This window comes from Pleurodeles waltl, chromosome 8, assembly GCF_031143425.1.
Source record: "Pleurodeles waltl isolate 20211129_DDA chromosome 8, aPleWal1.hap1.20221129, whole genome shotgun sequence".
Lineage (NCBI taxonomy): Eukaryota > Metazoa > Chordata > Amphibia > Caudata > Salamandridae > Pleurodeles > Pleurodeles waltl.
The window spans coordinates 560166057-560181043 of record NC_090447.1 but is presented as its reverse complement, the minus strand read 5'-3'; the positions used below and the strand labels follow the sequence as shown (position 1 = coordinate 560181043).

At 45.5% G+C, this 14987-nt stretch overlaps 1 protein-coding gene across 1 annotated transcript in view; it reads left to right on the top strand.

Moving 5' to 3' along the window:
• The window catches only part of PRKX (protein kinase cAMP-dependent X-linked catalytic subunit), a 381150-nt gene extending 367146 nt beyond the window's left edge, over positions 1–14004 (top strand). The window contains exon 9 of the mRNA XM_069204618.1: positions 13098–14004. The gene's annotated coding sequence lies outside the window, so the exon portion shown is untranslated. The remainder of the gene's footprint in view (positions 1–13097) is intronic.
• Positions 14005–14987: the final 983 nt, after the last annotated feature.

Below are 14987 nucleotides of genomic sequence, written 5' to 3'. Positions count from 1 at the left end.
TGTCCAAAGCCTTCCATGCATTGAATGCTCTAGTATCAGAATACATAAGCTCTCACTTCATTTTTATTGCGGGAGACTTAAATGTAACGCTTGAACCAAATTGTGCTTTTTCTGAGGTAACCCAGCTAGAAGATGTAACATGGAACATTCCTCCCTTCTCCTCTCTAAAGAAACAGGCCAACTCCAATGGTATAGCGCTCCAATTTATACATTTTATGATCACCCATGGCCTTCGCCCTAGGAACGGGCACTTTCTCTCGGATACACCTGCAAAGCCCACTTTTCTTTAGAGGCCATATAGTAGCACATCGGATTATGTGGTAATTGATACAATAATTTGGAACAGCATACATGATATGCATGTAGGAAAACAGTACACTAGTGACCATGCTCCGATTTTAGTCACCTACGAGGGTCTTATTTTATTTCAATGTAGTAAGAGAGCTCCCCTGCCCCTAACAGTTTCCTCCAACAAGCGTGCCCTGAAATGGGAGTGTTTTCAAAAGTCAAGTAAATTGCGGAGGACTATGCACGACTTAGTATCAACTCATCAGTTAGTGGAAGCCCCTTCCTTTCACTCTCCTAATGAGATCCTGAGCCTCCGCACGGCCCTATTTGTCACTCTGCGGGACCTTTTCCTATAAACTATCAAAGAAATCAAACGCCCAGTGGGCTCTCGTCACAGTTGGTTTGACAAAGCATGTAGGGATGCTAAAAATGGCCTGATTAAAGCAATTAAATCTAAAGACAAGACTTTGATAATTAGCGCCAGCCGTGAGTATGCCCTAGTAATAAAGCATGCCAAAAATAATTGGGAAATGGCGTCCTGGCAGAAGCTATTGACAGCAGCCAGGGAAAAGCATACAAAATGCTTTTGGTCCTTGGTAGCTTCCAATGGGCGAAACCAGGACCATAGACCCAATTGCCATATTTCCTCTGACATTTGGGCTGCTCATTTTATGAAACTCTATGAAGAGGAAGCTTGTGATCTTGAGGTGCACAAAACTGGTTCTTCCTCTGATAATAGCCCCATGCCATTTACATTATCTGAAACGAAAAAGGCCATTATGACCCAAAAAGCTGGAAAGGCTCCTGGTCTCGATGGCATTCCTGCTGACTTGTATAGATCTGACCTAGAGATATGGGGTCCATATATAAACAAAGTATCAAACGCAGTTTTGGCCAGCGGAAATGACCCCCGTACCTGGAGTGGCGCTATTATCATACCTATTTATAAAAAGGGAACCAGATCTGATCCAATGAACTACAGGCCAATCAGCCTTTTGGACAATCTCCCAAAAATATTCTGCCACCAGATTCTGACGAGAAACAAGGAATGGCTGCAAGAATCACAAATCTTGAGTGACTTCCAAGCAGGCTTTTGGCAAAAAATGAGCACAATCAACGAGATATTCAGATTCCTCACGATTAAATGGAAGTCTGTGGATCTGGAAGGAGGGAAGCTATTCGTAGCCTTTGTGGATCTCAGATCCGCATTTGATTTGGTCCTGTGCCAAAAGTTGTGGGAGGTATTGGATAGAGTAGGACTCCCAAGCCCCCTACTAAATACAATCAAAAGCTTGTATACCAAGACCTTTGCTAAAATTAGATGGGGAGTAAATGGGGAAGTAACAAGCGAGATCCCAATTAAAAGGGGAGTGAGACGGGTGCGTTTTGGCTCCAACCCTGTTTCTAATATTTATAAATGCTTGTATTCCTTACCTATTCGCCTGTGACAATGATGCTCCCAAACTAGGGGCGGTGAAGACACCATGCCTGCTCTTTGCGGACGATACATTATTGTTATCCCAAACTGCTTCTGGTTTAACAAACTTACTCCTAAAATTCACGTCCTTCTGTAAAGACCACAGCCTTGAAGTTAATTCTACGAAAACCAAGTATATGATCTTCGGTGACAATAAACACAAAGTAAGAAAGAGAATCTTTACGGAAGGGGTAGAGTTGGAGAGAGTTGCCGAATTTGTTTATCTGGGGGTTAGATTGGAGGATACGCATAGATGGCAGGCGCAGTTAACGAGGGCACATATGTGTTTGAAACAGAATCTGGGTGGTGTTTTGAGATTTGCAAACAGGTCCCCTAGGTTTGCAATTTCTCCAGCAATAGAAATATATAAGCTACAGGCAAGAGGGAGCGCTCTGTATGGAGCGGAGTTATGGGGACATGGTAACTTGAAGGATTTGGAGATCGCTGAAAATTATTTTATAAAATCTATCCTCAGAATACCCACTAGTTCCCCTACGATGCCTGTCCGTATGGACGTGAATTTAGACTCTATTGCACATATAGCTGCGCTGAAACCAATATTATACTGGATCAGAATATGCTCCTTGGATACACTTAGCCCATTCAGTACATGGCTGAATGCCTTGATCAGTGAAAACAATACGGGAAAAATCACGTGGTGCAATTATGTTAGTTAGTCTGACCAATTTGGGGTTGGCCCATTTTTGGATGGTCCCTTGTGAACTACCCAAAAATGTGGCATATATTGTTAAGGATGCATACTGGCTGAGGCTAAAACTGGGCAAATTAGAAGAGGTCCCTTTAGGTAGCTTGACAGATAAGTTTACATCAGCCAAATGTCACTATCAGTTTGAATCATATATGGATTTGATTACATTCCCCCGAGCCCGTGCCCTCTACATCAGAATCAGGCTAGGCTTGCTACCGTTACGTACTTTTACCTGTACCTGGTGTAAAGATGATCCTCATGCCAACCTTTGCCCAATGGGCTGTGGCCTTCCCGAATGCAGTGCACATGTACTATTCCATTGTCCTGCTTACGATAAACAACAAATTAAATGGATAATACCTCTTTGCAGAACCATGGACTTTCAAAACTGGTTTGCAGCCCTTAGAATTTTTAGGTCTAATACCCAGGGTGCGGTGGCATTTGCCCTAGCCAGTTACTTAGATAAAATCTGGCATGTGAGAACAAAAATGTTAAAGCCATCTCCTAAATAGGAGCCTATAATGTGAATGTTTTCTATTTTCATCTTATTTATATTGTTTTTATTCAGGAACATACTTGATCTATGATAGTTATTATCAAAAACTTTGTATTTTGCACGATTCTACAATATTGCACGAATCTTTTACAGGGAGAATGATTTATATCGTAGGATTTTTATACATAGTCTATTTTTGTAAAATTGTGAATTTGTGATGTGCTTTTATGGTACTTGTTTTTTACAGAAATAAAAGCTAACAACAACACTAGTAACCAAAATCAGGCAAGTAAACAGTCATAGAATAGTGCAAACAGTAGAAAATACAATAGATTGCAATGGGCCTAGGTGCAACACAAACCATATACTAAAATAGTGGAATGTGAATCACAAATTCCCCCCCTAGGCAAGTGTAGTGTGTAGAGGGTTGCTGGGAGTGTAGGCAAACAGAAAAGGTAAGTAAAGTACCCCACCCCAGAGCCCATGAAAGAAGGAGTAAAGTACAGCAAGTTTTTTCAGGACACACATCAAGTCATGATAAGAGATTTTGTAAGAACCAAGCAAGACTGCAATCAACAAATGATGGATTCCTGGACCTGAAGACCTGTGAAGAGAGGAGACCAAGTCCAGCAGTCGAAGAAGAGTCCAGGAAGGACAGCAGCCCCTGCCAACCTAGAAGATGGTGCAAAAGTGGATTCTCTGGTAAGAAAAAAAGTACAGAAGAGCACCAAAGAAGATGGCTGCAGGTTCCTGCTTGGTGCAGGTGATGTCCCACGTCGAGTTGTTGGATGTAGGCTGTTTGTGTTGCTGGATTCCTCCAACAAGCATTGGTTCAAGCAAGTACGCTGTTTGCGTAAAAAAGGAGCTGCTTTGACCCAGGAGGGACCTGGGGTCCCAACTCAGACTGAGGAGACAGAGGTGGCTCTCAGCACTTCAGAGAGCCCTCAGAAGACCGGGCAGCACCCACGGGAGTCCCAGAACACGGGTACAAAGAAGATGCAAAGTGCGGTCATAGCAGCACTACACTGGAAGGTCCCACGCTGCCGTAGAACAACTAAAGGGAGCTGTGTGTCGCAGGATGGAGTGCTGGGGACCTGGGCTATGCTGTGCACGAAGTATTCTTGGAAGAAGTGCACAGAAGCTCAAGGAGCTGGAGAAGACGCGGTGCACAGAGGTACTGTCGCAGTACCGGGAGGCAAGCTTTTACCTTCACCAAATTTGGACAGCTGGACCTTTGGACAGTCTGGGTCACTTCGGTCCACCACCTGTGTTCTAGGGAGCACGCTCGTCGTCAGGAGAGGAGTCCCAGAGTACCGGTCGTTGTCGAAGAAGGATGCCTACAGAAGCAGGGAAGTGACTCCGTCACTCCACGGGAGATTCCTTAGATTCTTCTGGTGCAGGGTGAAGACAGGCAGTCCTCAGAGTGTGCACACCTTGGAAACTGTTGCAAACGCTTGCTGGAGCGGAAGTTGCAGGTCACAGGAGTCGTCCTTGATACTTTGTTGCAGTTACAGCGGTTCCTGGAGCAGTCTGAGGTTGATCCGACAATCAGAAGTTGATGCAGAGGATTCCTAGAGGAGACTTGCACACTGAATCTGAGGAAACACTCCAAGGAGAGACCCTAAATAGCCCTGAGAGGGGGATTGGCTACCTACCCAGGTATGCACCATCAGGTGGGGTCTCTAACATCACCTGCTGGTACTGACGACTCAGAGGTCTCCAGAGTGTCCCCACACCTTGGAATCCAAGATGGCTAATGCCAGGGACACACTGGAGGAGCACTGGGCACCACCCCTGGGGTGGTGATGGATAGGGGAGTGGTCACTCCCCTTTCCTTTGTTCAGTTTCGTGCCAGAGCAGGGACTGGGGGTCCCTGAACCAATGCACCATCTGTGCCCTTCAAAGCATTTCCAGAGGCTCTGGGAGGCTACCCTTCCTAAGCCTGTAACACCTATTTCCAAAGGGAGAGGGTGTAACACGCTCCCCCCAAAGGAAATGCATTGTTATGCCTTCCTGGGATTGAGTTGCTCAGTCCTCAGGTGGGCAGAAACCTGTCTGTGAGGTGGCAGCAGCTGGGGCTGCAGTGGAAACCTCAGATAGCTGATTTGGCCGTACTGGGGGTCAATGGTGGAGCCCCCAGGGTGCATGGGATTGGCCCCCCAATGCCATATTTGGAATGGGGGGACAATTCCATGATCTTAGACACCTCACATGGCCATATTGGGAGTTACCATTGTGAAACTACAAATATGTAATGACATATGTAGTGCATGTGTAATGATATCCCCGCACTCACGAAGTCCTGGGAATTGGCCCTGGACAACGTGGGGGCACCTTTGCTAGTGCAGTGGTGCCCTCACACACAGTAACTTTGCACCTAGCCTTCAGTAAATGAAGGTTAGACATATAGGTGACCTATAAGTTACTTAAATGCAGTGAAAATGGCTGTGAATAGTGTGTGCACTATTTCACTCAGGCTGCAGTGGCAGTCCTGAAGAAAGGCTTGTCTTAGGGCCTTATGGGTGGCAAAAGAAATGCTACAGCCCATAACGATCTCCTGGATCCCCAATGCCCTGGGTACCTAGGTACCATATACTAGGGACTTATAAGGGGGGGTTCCAGTGTGCTAATTAGAATTGGAATATGGAGTCACTAAAGTATAGTGACAAATTTGGTAAGTAGAGCGAGCAGAAGCACTGGAGTTCTGGTTAGCAGAACGTTAGTGACACAGTTAAGCATACTGACAACACACACCTAGGCCACAAACTATGAGCACTAGGGTCCTGGTTAGCAGGATCCCAGTGAGACAAGCAAAACATACTGACAAACTGGCAGAAATTGGGGGTAACATACCAAGAAAGATGGTACTTTCCTACAGGGGATCTAAACCTCGGGCAGAGTCACTAGCCACAAGGCACGGGAGGGTTCTCTAAGGATGCATAAATATAGTACAAACACCATGCCACCTTCCGGGTAGAGCGTGCAAGCAAATGGAGGAGACGTGAGAAGGGACCTGCCTTTGTAAGGCAGTTGAAGTGACAAGCCAAGTGGGTATCCATAGTAGCAAAACAACAGAGAGACAGCCAGGGGGTGGGGGAATATGAAGAAAGGAGGACACTGATATGGTTGGCTCCTGGGGGGAGAGGCAGCAGCCAGCAGAGGCGTGTAACAGCATATAGTGTATAATACATAACACTCGCTGATCAGACAAGAGGATTTGGTAATACTTAGCTGACTTTATCCTTCTTCGTTGGGAAGCTGTGCAGAGGAGTGTGTAACAATGCTTAGTGTATAATAAATAACGATCATTGATCAAAGAAGAGGATTTGGGAGTTGGGTAGCTGCTCCGAGGAGCCGCTGCTCGTTCCCTGAGTCGGCTTCAAGGGCAATCTGTATTTTTCTTTACAGTTATCCTATTTGAGCTCAGCCACATGTTGAATGGCTCAGTCACATTCATCTTGCTTGTGGAAAACTGTCGAGGACACCTCTAGCCGAACAAACAGGTGTTGAGGTCTGAAGAGGACTGGGAAGATGTCAGTTCAGAGGTCGTCCAAACTGTCAAGAAAGAGGGCCAAGTTCTCAAGGTCCTTTGACTTGCCATCCATTGTTATCCGCAGGGTTTGATCTTGTGGCCCTCCAGGTCATAGGGGTGATGCTTGTGGACTGTGGAGTGGCCGTGGTGAGCCTGTTCATGCCGAGGGAAGAGGCGATCAGTCAGGGATGTGCATTGACCTCCGGTGATGCCTTTTGAAATTTGAGTGGCAGGGTGAAAGTCACGGCCAACACTGGAGAAGTAAACGCCCCAGCAGGCCTTGGATGTTGTTGCCCTGTTCCATTTTCTCCAGTACCCCATAGAATCTGACATTGTCCCTGCTGGCTCTGTCTTCCAATTGTACAGCTTTTTGTTTGAGGTGCCAAATATCCGCACCTCAGAAGTCTGTGGAGTCCAGTCTTTCTTCCACATGGGATGTATGCTTTAGTGGAAGGGAGCCTAGGTCCGTTCTGAGTTTACATTTCGACTACAAGGTACAAACCTTTATGTCAATGGAACCCAACCTCCTGCCCACCGTGGTAATCTCCTTCAGGATAAGATCCGTGGAGGCTTCTTGCTGTGGTTAAGAGTTCAGAGGCTTCCCTTGCCCACCCCCAATCACTTCTGTGAAGAAAAGTTGTCACATGGCCTTTCCACTGACAATTGGAACAACTGAAAGGCAGCTGTCATCCGTGTAGGGGACAGCAGCTGGGGGAGGCTAAAACAGGGTGGATTATGTATGTAAGTGCAGTTTGGGCCACCGGGAGGTCAAGGATTGAGGAGGTGCCAGCCATGCAGGTAAGATGGAGCTGGACTGCAGCTGCTGCCAGTCTCCTGCAAAACCACCCCTAAGAGGGGCAGGGATCCCTGATCAGTTGGGGGGGCTAGGTGGGAGAGAAGTCATAGTTGGACCGAGCTGTAGTCGAAGACGCAGGGCTATGAGCTGAACTGTAGTCGAAGAGGCACTCAATGTGCACACCTACTGCCCTCTGTCACCCACAAGCAGCACAAAGGTCCAACAGGACACTGGCGGGGGGGGGGATAAGTAGACTCAGTCTCCTCACCTCTCAAGGCCCGCAGCTCATCAGTAGAATGGGGATGGCTTGAATCCTCCATGGCCTCCCCTGTGGCATCGCGGACACAGAAAGAGGAACGGTCATGCTCCAATCTGCTCCTCAGACCCCCACATCACCTGCGCCCGATAGTGACTGGGGGTTAGGATGCTACAAAATGATCGCATGTGGGGAAGAGGCTGGCAAAGATTTGGCTTTCTAGTTTTGGCCAGGGGGAAGAGGGGTGCTAAAGTCACTCCGTCCCTGGCACCATCTTGTTTTATGGGGTTGGACAAAGGAGAACCTAGTGCGGGAGTAATATGGGTGGGGTGGGGGCTATAATTCCAAGAAGCCACCCCTGTGGCAATGCAGGTGGAGAGACCAGTAGACCCCTAGTGGCTGTCCAACGATCCGCAACACCGTTGCTGGGAAACATCCGCTGGCTACATCCATGCAGGAGGATGAGGCTGATGCAGTTGCATGTCCCAGTACTGCCTGCAGATGGCCTGAAGGGCAGGAGCGAGGTCTGTGTGATGGGCAGCGAGGAGAGTAGCAGTCCCTGGCGGCAGATAGCCCTCTCTGGAGCGGGTGGGCCATGCCTGTAGGTGGTTACTGTAGAAGCATGCAGGCTACTCCAGAGAGCAGAGGTGTCTGTTCACCCCAGGGGATGTCAGCGACGGCAGATGTGTGGCCCCCTCGGTGCGGCACCCTCCATCGTAGGAAGTGTCTTGGGTGCAGGCAGCACTGAGAAGACTGCCTCACTCTGTAGGTAAGGGGAGCACATATTCCCCTTCCTGTATTCATATTCCTGAATCATACATTGAATTAATAGGCCGAGGCATCCAAGTATTTCTTCACTCAATACTAATAAGGAAAGCTGCATTTTACATTCTTATCAGTGGAATCCAAAATAAAACGCATAGCAAACTGATTTAAGCATCCTCCCACTGTTCCCGCCAGCCCTGTCCTGATGGACATAAGGCTACACCCACCTTTCAGAATGACCCAAAAGTCAGCCACACCATCTCGTCGACTTAGGAGCTTGCTGCCATCACTGGAGGACGTAATGCTTTTTAAGAGTCCTTAGGAGTTGTTCTAATGAAACAGACTTTTTTTCTTGAAGAACTAATTCTGTAAGAGAAACTACTTCCAATAGACTATTTTAAACATTTAGCTGGACTTTCGTTAAGAGGATTGGTGTGGTCATCACGATTTTTCACTGAGAATGTAATTAAAAAACACAAGTGGCCAATCTCCTTTGTGTTATCTTTGGCTATTTGAGTAATGACATTAAGAAAATTGTCATGATAAATTGGCATCTTTTGTATAAGACCAGAGTAGTTACTGATCTACCACACTTCACGTTTAGCACTGTTTGCATAACCACCTGGCCAGGGCTTTTAAGGGACCTTCTAAATCCTGCACAGAGCTGATGGTTATGGAACCTGTAATTTGGGCATTTTAACTGTGGACTTTGCAAGTGCCTCCACTGTAATTGTACGGTTTTCAGACATGGTTGCAAATCGTTCTGGTTTCTGACCTATACTTCATGCAGTACTGTGAATTATGTGTACTGTAGTAAATGTCATTGTAGACTACAGTATATTTTGGCAAAACCACTCAAGAAATACTCCTTAGAATTGTTCAACACAACCCAGAATCAGAACTTGGCAACCTCTTGTCCCATTCGTTGATCCTTATGTTACAATCATGCCGAGTTTTGTGGATAGTCATTGACCTTGTGAAAGAATCTGAGACTCAAATTCTAACTGTTTTAATGTATTTATTTTATGGTTATGAGCAGTACAAGGATGGGTGTAACCAGTTTGTCTCTGGATGGCCTGTTGGATGGATTGCATCCAGACTTTCGACATTTACTGACTTCTATATTTAATTAATGTATTTGAGTCTTTTGAAGCTGTGTATAAGCTAATGGTTTTACTGTCGTTTGTCTATTGTTCATTTTTGCTCTGTTGCTTATGTGATTCCTTCCTTATTTTGCATTTGTGTGAATGTTTTAAGGAATACTTTTCTTCTCTTACATTTAATTTGCATAAATTCCATTTGTGATTTATTTTAAATTTTTCTAATGCTAGCTATTTGTAATGCATATGTTTTAAATAATAAAATACTAATTATTGGGATTTGGGTACTGTTTGGACTTTATGAATTATCAAATGACTTCCCTGGGAAGTAACACTCTGCCGTCCTGATTGGATATATGCTGGCAGAATATTGAGCTGCACTAATGCTATCGTATTTTACTTTTCTTTCTCGTTTTTCTTGAGATGGTGTGAGAAGGTAGCCTCTTTCTAGCCTTGTTACCCCCACTTTTGGCCTGTTTGTGAGTGTATGTCAGGGTGTTTGTCACTGTTTTCACTGTCTCACTGGGATCCTGATAGCCAGGCCTCAGTGCTCATAGTGAAAACACCATGTTTTCAGTATGGTTGTTATGTGTCACTGGGATCCTGCTGGTCAGGACCCCAGTGCTCATAGGTTTGTAGCCTATATGTATGTGTCACTGGGACCCTGTCACACAGGGCCCCAGTGCTCATAGGTGTGCATGTGTATGTTCCCTGTGGGGTGCCTAACTGTCTCACTGAGGCTCTGCTAACCAGAACCTCAGTGGTTATGCTCTCTCATTTATTTAAAATTGTCACTAACAGGCTAGTGACCAATTTTACCAATTTACATTGGCTTACTGGAACACCCTTATAATTCCCTAGTATATGGTACTGAGGTACCCAGGGTATTGGGGTTCCAGGAGATCCCTATGGGCTGCAGCATTTCTTTTGCCACCCATAGGGAGCTCTGACAATTCTTACACAGGCCTGCCACTGCAGCCTGAGTGAAATAACGTCCACGTTATTTCACAGCCATTTTACACTGCTCTTAAGTAACTTATAAGTCACCTATATGTCTAACCTTTACCTGGTAAAGGTTAGGTGCAAAGTTACTTAGTGTGTGGGCACCCTGGCACTAGCCAAGGTGCCCCCACATTGTTCAGAGCCAATTCACTGAACTTTGTGAGTGCGGGGACACCATTACACGCGTGCACTACATATAGGTCACTACCAAATGTAGCTTCACCATGGTAACTCCGAATATGGCCATGTAACATGTCTATGATCATGGAATTGCCCCCTCTATGCCATCCTGGCATAGTTGGGACAATCCCATGATCCCAGTGGTCTGTAGCACAGACCCTGGTACTGCCAAACTGCCCTTCCTGGGGTTTCACTGCAGCTGCTGCTGCTGCCAACCCCTCAGACAGGCATCTGCCCTCCTGGGGTCCAGCCAGGCCTGGCCCAGGATGGCAGAACCAAGAACTTCCTCTGAGAGAGGGTGTGACACCCTCTCCCTTTGGAAAATGGTGTGAAGGCAGGGGAGGAGTAGCCTCCCCCAGCCTCTGGAAATGCTTTCTTGGGCACAGATGTGCCCAATTCTGCATAAGCCAGTCTACACCGGTTCAGGGACCCCTTAGCCCCTGCTCTGGCGCGAAACTGGACAAAGGAAAGGGGAGTGACCACTCCCCTGACCTGCACCTCCCCTGGGAGGTGTCCAGAGCTCCTCCAGTGTGCTCCAGACCTCTGCCATCTTGGAAACAGAGGTGCTGCTGGCACACTGGACTGCTCTGAGTGGCCAGTGCCACCAGGTGACGTCAGAGACTCCTGCTGATAGGCTCCTTCAGGTGTTAGTAGCCTGTGTTCTCTCCTAGGTAGCCAAACCCTCTTTTCTGGCTATTTAGGGTCTCTGTCTCTGGGGAAACTTCAGATACCGAATGCAAGAGCTCATCCGAGTTCCTCTGCATCTCCCTCTTCACCTTCTGATAAGGAAACGACTGCTGACCGCGCTGGAAGCCTGCAAACCTGCAACATAGTAGCAAAGACGACTACTGCAACTCTGTAACGCTGATCCTGCCGCCTTCTCGACTGTTTTCCTGCTTGTGCATGCTGTGGGGGTAGCCTGCCTCCTCTCTGCACCAGAAGCTCCGAAGAAATCTCCCGTGGGTCGACGGAATCTTCCCCCTGCAACCGCAGGCACCAAAAAGCTGCATTACCGGTCCCTTGGGTCTCCTCTCAGCACGACGAGCGAGGTCCCTCGAATCCAGCGACTCTGTCCAAGTGACCCCCACAGTCCAGTGACTCTTCAGTCCAAGTTTGGTGGAGGGAAGTCCTTGCCTCACCTCGCTGGGCTGCATTGCTGGGAACCGCGACTTTGCAGCTACTCCGGCCCCTGTGCACTTCCGGCGGAAATCCTTTGTGCACAGCCAAGCCTGGGTCCACGGCACTCTAACCTGCATTGCACGACTTTCTAAGTTGGTCTCCGGCGACGTGGGACTCCTTTGTGCAACTTCGGCGAGCACCGTTTCACGCATCCTCGTAGTGCCTGTTTCTGGCACTTCTCCGGGTGCTACCTGCTTCAGTTGGGGCTCTTTGTCTTGCTCGACGTCCCCTCTCTCTTCAGGTCCAATTTGCGACCTCCTGGTCCCTCCTGGGCCCCAGCAGCGTCCAAAAACGCCAAACGCACGATTTGCGGCTAGCAAGGCTTGTTGGCGTTCTTTCAGCGGGAAAACACTTCTGCACGACTCTCCAAGGCGAGAGGGATCCGTCCACCAAAGGGGAAGTCTCTAGCCCTTTTCGTTCCTGCAGAAACCTCAGCTTCTTCTGTCCAGTCGAAGCTTCTTTGCACCCGCAGCTGGCATTTCCTGGGCATCTGCCCATCTCCGACTTGCTTGTGACTTTTGGACTTGGTCCCCTTGTTCCACAGGTACCCTAGATTGGAAATCCACAGTTGTTGCATTGCTGGTTTGTGTCTTTCCTGCATTATTCCTCTAACACGACTCATTTGTCCTTAGGGGAACTTTAGTGCACTTTGCACTCACTTTTCAGGGTCTTGGGGAGGGTTATTTTTCTAACTCTCACTATTTTCTAATAGTCCCAGCGACCCTCTACAAGGTCACATAGGTTTGGGGTCCATTCGTGGTTCGCATTCCACTTTTGGAGTATATGGTTTGTGTTGCCCCTATCCCTATGTTTCCCCATTGCATCCTATTGTAACTATACATTGTTTGCACTGTTTTCTAAGACTATACTGCATATTTTTGCTATTGTGTATATATATCTTGTGTATATTTCCTATCCTCTCACTGAGGGTACACTCTAAGATACTTTGGCATATTGTCATAAAAATAAAGTACCTTTATTTTTAGTATAACTGTGTATTGTGTTTTCTTATGATATTGTGCATATGACACTAAGTGGTACTGTAGTAGCTTCACACGTCTCCTAGTTCAGCCTAAGCTGCTCTGCTAAGCTACCATTATCTATCAGCCTAAGCTGCTAGACACCCTATACACTAATAAGGGATAACTGGGCCTGGTGCAAGGTGCAAGTACCCCTTGGTACTCACTACAAGCCAGTCCAGCCTCCTACAGATGGGGCACGTTCTTTCTGAAGAATCGCAGTTGAAACCCCCGGACTTTGAATTCTTGCAGCAATGGATCATACCTAACTTTCATTTGTTCTATTTTTTCCCTTCAGGAACACCAAGAAGACTGGTGTTAATGGGTATACCAACGGACTGACGTTCTTTCCTGGAACGGGTGGACCATGTGGCTTCAATCATTCATGCACAATTGCCTATTTATGTGAACATTGGCAGCCAGTTACGTTCCTTTCCTGCTTTTGGAAATACTGGAAATCGTACTGCGGCTTTGGTGACAAGTCCAAACACTGGGCAAAATGCTGCTCACAACTGTCAACTTCCCTTTATTTAGTGACATCAAGTTGCAAAACAAAATGGCTTCTGAACGTTTACCACAGGAAGCTCAGTGCTTCCAAGAGCATTTTGCAGAAATGTGTTTTATAATGGAAGGTACAAGTTCATCCTAAGTAATGTTTCAGGATTATTTTCCCAAATCTTAGCACACTGGGCTTGTTCAGTGAGTCAGTTTCTCCAGTTATAGAATTGTAAATGCTTAGAAGTGTTCTTATGATGTGTATGGAACACTACACAAATAATATGGTTAGTCATATTTTCGGTTACCCCCATGTCAAGGTTTCCTTTTTATAATTCTCCTTTGGTAGAACCTAATTGTTTAAGTTTATACTAAAGTTGTGTAATTTTAAGCACACGTTAGTATATATGTATATAAAGAAAATTATACTAATGCACAAGAACTGTGCAGGGATGTAAATGTTTGTACTTTGCAGAGTTTATGGTTTTTATTTTTTAAATAATGTTTTAAGCAGTTAATCAGTTAAAAAAGACGATAGAGAACAAGTAGAATGCAATCATGTAGAAATATCAGCGGAAAATTAATGCTGAAAAAATGTATGTTTGCAACCATGGTACTTGAAAACAAATGACAGATGAAAGCATTATTTGAAATGTTTTCACTCAAGCTCTCCCTCTTCACTTTAAGTCAGTAAATGTTTTTCTTGATTTAAAAAAAAAAAAAAAAAAACAGAATCGTTTTATTTTTTGTTTATTTTTTTAATTGCTTGCCGTCCTCCCACCTGTTTGCTATTGACTTGCTGAAACAAGACTTCTTATTTTGCCTACTCTACTGTGATGCACCAGGCCAAAAACAATTTTAGGGTAAACGCACTGGTATTCTAAGCATGTGTGTTTGTAGATGTGCCAAGTTTACTATGCTGTTTATTACTACTATTAAGGTGTAGGACGCCTTAGGGGGATATAATGATGCTTCCATTTTCATGGTTAGTGGTAATAAATAGAATATTCTAGCAGATCTGCATACATTCTCGGTGCTGTATTTACTTTTTGTGGCTACATAGTTGTGTGTTCAGGCGGAATTAAGGCCTTATTTAAACTTTACTATGGTAACTATCCGCCTTACTCTATGCACTAATAATGTGTGAATGCAGATTTATTCATACATGTCTCTAAAACACGTTTGATAGGACCACACATTTTCAGTAGTACTGCATGTACATATATGCCCTTAATTTTGTTTCTACGTCCAAGAGGCAGCAGAACACTTAACAAAAATGTTTTTAGTGTAGTTAGTTGTGATTTCTACATGTCCTCTCCAGCTGTGTACTGCATTTCCACCATAGTGGAGTGGCCTCTCTAGCCGTTTACTGTATCACCAGTACTCTCTTTCCCCTCCAAAAATCTGTCTTTCGTTTTTGTTTAAGATAAATAAAGCTTTGATTTTTGTATAATCTAAAATGCATGAGTTTCTCTAAAATAAAGATTAAAACTGTGGTCTAAAGGTTTACACACTCACTTAATAACTGACATATTACTATAGTTTTCTGGATAACACTTTGAAAGGAAATAGAAAGATCTATTGTTTGACTTGTTACTCCAAGAAATTGTTTGTTGGTACATTAGTAAAACAAATATTCAAAAGCCGACTTAGCCATGAAAATCGGAGAACATACCTAATTTTTGAGTCCGAG